The sequence below is a fragment of the Ciconia boyciana genome, chromosome 22, assembly GCF_034638445.1.
Source record: "Ciconia boyciana chromosome 22, ASM3463844v1, whole genome shotgun sequence".
Lineage (NCBI taxonomy): Eukaryota > Metazoa > Chordata > Aves > Ciconiiformes > Ciconiidae > Ciconia > Ciconia boyciana.
Genome location: NC_132955.1, coordinates 7565501 through 7571007, shown reverse-complemented (window position 1 = coordinate 7571007; position 5507 = coordinate 7565501). Strand labels below are relative to the sequence as shown.

The window sequence follows — 5507 nt, the reverse complement described above, 5'->3', positions numbered from 1 at the left end:
ATAAGGTGGAGGACAGGACCAGGAACACAGCCAGGAAAGAACATGGACAAGACTCCCATTTGACACCTTTCTGAGACCTGGGAAATTGCAATTGTTCTTGGAAAGAATAAAATCACACAAAGGAGAATAGCATGGCTCAGAGTAAAAAAGGACCACATTTCAAAAAAAATTCTCATTATCTTCTATCAACTGTTGAGAGCTGCAGGTCAGGAATAGCTGAACTGGAAAAAAAAACCCACCGCACTTTGTTATTTTTATAGCATCTTTAAATTCAATTTATGTTCACTTTTGTTTTAAGAGAATACATTCTGGGAACAGAATTGGCTTAGTGTGGCTGATCATGCAGGTGATTATTTGCAATCTCCAGCTGAAATTTTTATTAGTTAGGGCCTTCCTTAGGGCAGAATTTTTTTTTCACTTTGAAATAACCTCCTTTATAATTTTTATAGCCATGGCAAAGGAGAACAAGACACCTGTAACTGATCTCATTCCCCTGGGCTTCCTGACCTCCCTAGGTGGGCACATGGCCCCATGTGCCATTATCTTCTCCACATATCTTCTAACTGTGGTGGGGAATGGCCTCCTCATTGTCACTGTGTGGACCAGTAAGCACCTACTGATGCATTTCTTCCTCAACAGATTTCCTTTGTGGAGATCTGGTACATCACCACCATTGTGTCAAAAATGATGAAGACTTTCCAAGTCATAAGGAAAACCATTTGTGTTGCCTGCTGGCTGGCACAGTCATGTTCCCCTTTCTTCTGGGCTATTACTGAGTTCATGGTCCTTCAATTAGTCCTTCAATGTTTGGCAATAATCTACATTCCACACAGCCCAATCATCCCTACTTTAGAAGTCAGCATTATAGCTCCTAGGATCATCCTCTTACAGTTACTAGGGCATATGTCAATCTCTGCATAGGTTAAAAGCCTTTCCAAATAAACCAAATTGCATATTCAGCTGGCAGCTGTGCAGCATTGAAAAGTGTCCAAACAAACCAGTAGATATGCTTGTGATCAGGGCTATGCTTGTAGTAGTCATCTGGAACTTCTTCCTGTGTGAGAGGAAGAGATTTTTCTTAAAAAATATCCAATTATCTGTCTGAATCTCTGTTCTTTATATGGTAGAATATTGCTAATGCTGTACTTTATTGTGCTTCTAAGATTAGGTTGACTGACTGTGCAGTCATCTGTATATATTATTGAGCATGAGCTGTATATTTTTGTAAATTGCCCAGGAGAAACATTGTTGATGTGGTTACTCTTCCTCTTCTGTTGCACATCTATTTGAGACTTGCTCAGGAAAATTGTGCTTGCTCTGGGATGATCAAATGGACTATATTCCAAGGCTAAAGCACCTAGGAAAACCTGGTCACTGATGTGCTGGAGGTGGGGACTGCCACCGCTGGGATCTGAGTCCCTTGACTCAGCCTCCACTGATCCTGATCCAATACGTGCTGCCACTCCTGTGTACGTGTCAAAGATGACCAAAGGGCTGGAGAACCTGTCCTACGAGGAAAGACTGAAGGAGTTAGGTCTTTTCTCCCTGGAGGACAGAAGGCTCAGGGGGGACCTCATCACAGTATTCCAGTACTTAAAGGGTGGCTACAAAGACCATGGAGGCTCTCTCATCACAAGAAACCACATGGAGAAGACAAGGGGCAACGACAGATCTCCAACAGCCAGGAACTAGAGTGCTGGAAAGGCCCTGGCCTGCATGTGAGGAGCAGTGGTGGTGTGAGTAGAGCTTGAGCTGGCCCTGCCTCAGAGCACTTGAGGAGCCAGGGAAGCTGAGTATGGACAGGGTCATACCCAGTCTTTGTGCTATGGTTGGGTTGGTGCCTGTCCTTTACCACTGTGTCCCTGGGGCACGACTGATTCTCAGCCTGTGGGGCTATCTGTGGGGGTCATGCACACAGTGAAGAGGAATTGTAGGTGCCTGGGTGCTGGAAACTGGCTGTAGTGATGGGGAAGCAGGTCTCATCAAGGAGGAGGTGAAGCCTTGGTTTCTGGGCACAGCAAGAAAGTGCCCAGCATCCAGAGAGACAGACAAAGATGGTGCTTCTGCCCCAAACTGTAGGCAGGAAGAGGATGAGTGGAACCTCATGTGGTCCACGGGGCGCTGTGTGCTTGAGCCTTTATTTTGAGTCCAGCAGTGCCTTCAAGAGTTCCTTTTCTGCACACAGGAGACCACGGATACCTGAGGGATGCCAGGATTTAGAGCATTACCCGGGGCTGAAGGCCAACATCTAAAAAGAAATTTTTAAGTATCATTGAAAAGCATACCTAAGTGTTGGCATTAATAGTGAAGCCACAAGTTGTTCACACAGACTCAGGGAAGATGGACACCTGAAACAAGCCATGAGAAGGCAGGGGTCATTGGGCTGCAGAGAGCCCATGTTGCTGTGGGGATGCTCTGTGCACTGCTGCCATCTGCCCAGTCACCATCTGCCTGTAAATAGTGGGATGATGGCCAGAAAGTGGGGATTTCCTGCAGGGATGTGCAGGGAGCAGATGCTTTGTGGCACTTAGGGTCTGCAAAGCTGGGTTTACAATGACCCTGACAACAGGGAAGATGACGTCAGTGCCTCAACACCTTCATCACCTCACTTCACAATTGGGTGGTTGTAGCGGATTGATGCACAGACTCCAATTGAGGGGTAAATTGAAGACCCTTTATTGAATTATTACAAGGCTTATATAATTTCTAATTGTTTGTACATGCGCTACTGAGAGAAGTCTTATTGGTTTATATGTCTTGTTCACGCGTCCTTCATGCGTTCCTTCAGCTAATACAATTGGCTATATTTTTGCAACTTTGCAGTTCCTTTCTTCACAACAAAAAATCAAGCGCTCGCCTTATCTCTCTCCAATGCTATCCACTCCTACTCCTGACACACAGCCTCCTTCCCTCAGGCATAACCCAAACTCTCAGTACTTCAATCTTGTTAACCCTTTCACTCCTGCTATGCCTAATTCCTCCTCAGGTGGTCGGGAGGCAGATGAGGGCTCTCATAACTGAGCCTCCAGGCAGAAAGACCCTCTGCCTGAATTTCACCTTTTCCTCTGGGGAAGGTAATCTTCAGAGTTCCAGATGTTCATGGCCACCCTTCTGCCTTGGCATCTTCTCCTGGCCAAGGCCTCTGATATGTCAAGGTTTTTGGTCCAGCAGATGCCCAAGAATATCAGCCAGCACAAGAGGGCTGAGAATGGCCCAGCAGATCAGAGAAGCTGCTGAGCACAGAAACATGTCCCACTGTCACCACTGCTGCCCAGTGGGGATGGAGGGGGTAACTGCTCTTGCACAGAGCCTTTCTGGAGCAGAGCTGAAATCTAGCAGTGGTGCAACCTTAGAGGCCCCAGAAAGTTGTCCCAGGCTTGGAGGAGACAAAGTATCACAGGGCAGCCATGGCTCATTGACACTGGGTGCCTCCTGGAGCCGCAGTGGCCCATGGGGCTGTTGGGATCACAGGGCGTGGGGACTCCATTGTGTGGCTGATACCAGTACTAACTTATGAATTACCTTAGCCCTGCATGTCCAGACAGAAGCTTGGCCCTGGCAGGTGCTGAAGAACTGTATGAGATACCTGTTTCATCTGCCTGTGCCCATGTGCACTGGCTGTAGACCCTAGATTAGGTAATGGAGGGGAGGGGAAGGTGGAGATGAGGCTGTGGGCTGCCCCAGGCATTATTGTCTCCATATCCCCAGTCCTGCCACCCTTTGGAGGCATCCTGTATTTGAGCCTCCTCCCCCAGCACAGCTCCATCCAGAGCTAAAGTAGATCCGTTCCCCAAGAGCCAGAGGGGCTTCTGACCTCATCCATTGGCCTCCTGCAGCCATGGGCTCCTCACTCAAGAGTTGGGCTCCCCATTCACAGAAAATGCTCCAGGGCTCAGTGCTCCAGACCTGTCTGGGAAGAGATGCAGCAAGGCTGGAAGGACTGATGGCCATTGGCTGTGGAGTAGACAGCAATGTCTTCCTCAGCTCCAAGGGACAGGACACAAAAGACAACCCAGTGCAGTGAGTCCTACACTTTCCTTCCTCTGGGATTGAGGAAGGGTCCTCTTTTGCACCTAACCAAATCCTCTCCAAAAAGCCACCTTTTTCTTGAGCAGACTGGAAGAGTTGTCTCAGAAGGAAGGATGACTTGGAGGTCCAGACTCGGATGCAGCACAACTTTAATGAGTCTAAAGAAGAAAAGGAGGTGGCTCACAGGGAAGACCAGGGGCGACCACTAAGATGCAGTGGAGCTCCTGCAGGGTGTCCATCTGCCTGCCTTGCAGAGGGAGGGAGCCCATTAGGTCCCCGCTAGCCTGGTGTTGGGAGAAGGCTACAGCAAATGAAAGAGAGAGAGAAGAGAGTGGAAGAAGGAAAAGTGGACATAGGCCATGCTTATAGACAGCCCAGACTGGCCACTTCCTGTTGCCCTTTGCAGGAGAAGCTGGGGATGAAGAGCTGTTCTAAATACAAATGTCCAAAGCTCTACCTCTTGTCCAGCACCATGTTCTGAGTTGTTTGAGGTTCTTGCCCAGGGAAATTGCCAGCAGATTTAGCAAGGTTGACATCTGTTGCCACAGTAACTGCTGGTAATGCAGCAGAGGACACAGCACTCAGAGTTGATGGGGACTCCATCACAGCACAGGATGCTGCCAACAGCAGCAGAGGTGGAGGAGCCCACAAAGGTGTTCTGTGGGAAGGAGCTGAGAACGGGGCCAGGCAGGGTCACCACCACAGCAGGAGGCCCAATGACGACAATGGAGTTCTGGCACTGCCTGACACAGGGCTCATTGCAGCTGTTGGCCAGAGGGGTTGGGCCGCAGGGCTAGCATGGCTGGCAGGGCTGACATGGCTGGCAGGTGTCAGAGCAGGACATGTCTCTGGTCCAGGGGTGCATCTGGGAGAGAGGGTAGGGAGGGACACATGAGGTACAGCCTGCAATCTCATCAAAAGGAAGCCAAGGCACCTGTCAGGTGGGGAGGCAGAGGCTGGGCAGTGGGGGAACAAGGGCTTCTTTGCCTGCACCCAGCTGTGTCCTTCAGATAGCAGGCAGGCCCAGGGATGTTTATGCATAGACTGTAGCCAAAGAGCCACCTCAGCCCAGCCTCAGCCTATCTCCATGACAGACCATCTCTCCTCAGCCACATGACCATGATCTAAAGTGCACTAACATAATAACAAGGAGCACGTGTCAGCTAGAAGGATAACTGACGATCACTGAGGATCACTGACTTCATGATCCTCTCAGTGATGTCCTTTAATTGTGATGTTGCCATATGCAAACTGCTCCATTACACCGCCCTCAAGAAAAAGAAGATCTGCTTCCTGCAAGCCCCGCTAGCGTGGACATTGGGTTTGTGGTCATCTTCACCCAGGTGGCTCTACTGCTGACTGGCCGTTCTGCATCAGGAAAGCCACCGCTGAGATCCAAGTCCCCTGACTCGGCCTCCGCTGATCCTGATCCAGCAAGCGCTGCCACTCCCGTGTAGGTGTCAAAGATGACCAAAGGG

General features: G+C 49.5%; 1 pseudogene; it reads right to left on the bottom strand.

Annotated features, from left to right (window-relative positions):
* Positions 1 to 792: 792 nt before the first annotated feature.
* The window catches only part of LOC140662665 (cyclin-Y-like protein 1-B), an 8845-nt pseudogene continuing 4130 nt past the window's right edge, over positions 793 to 5507 (bottom strand).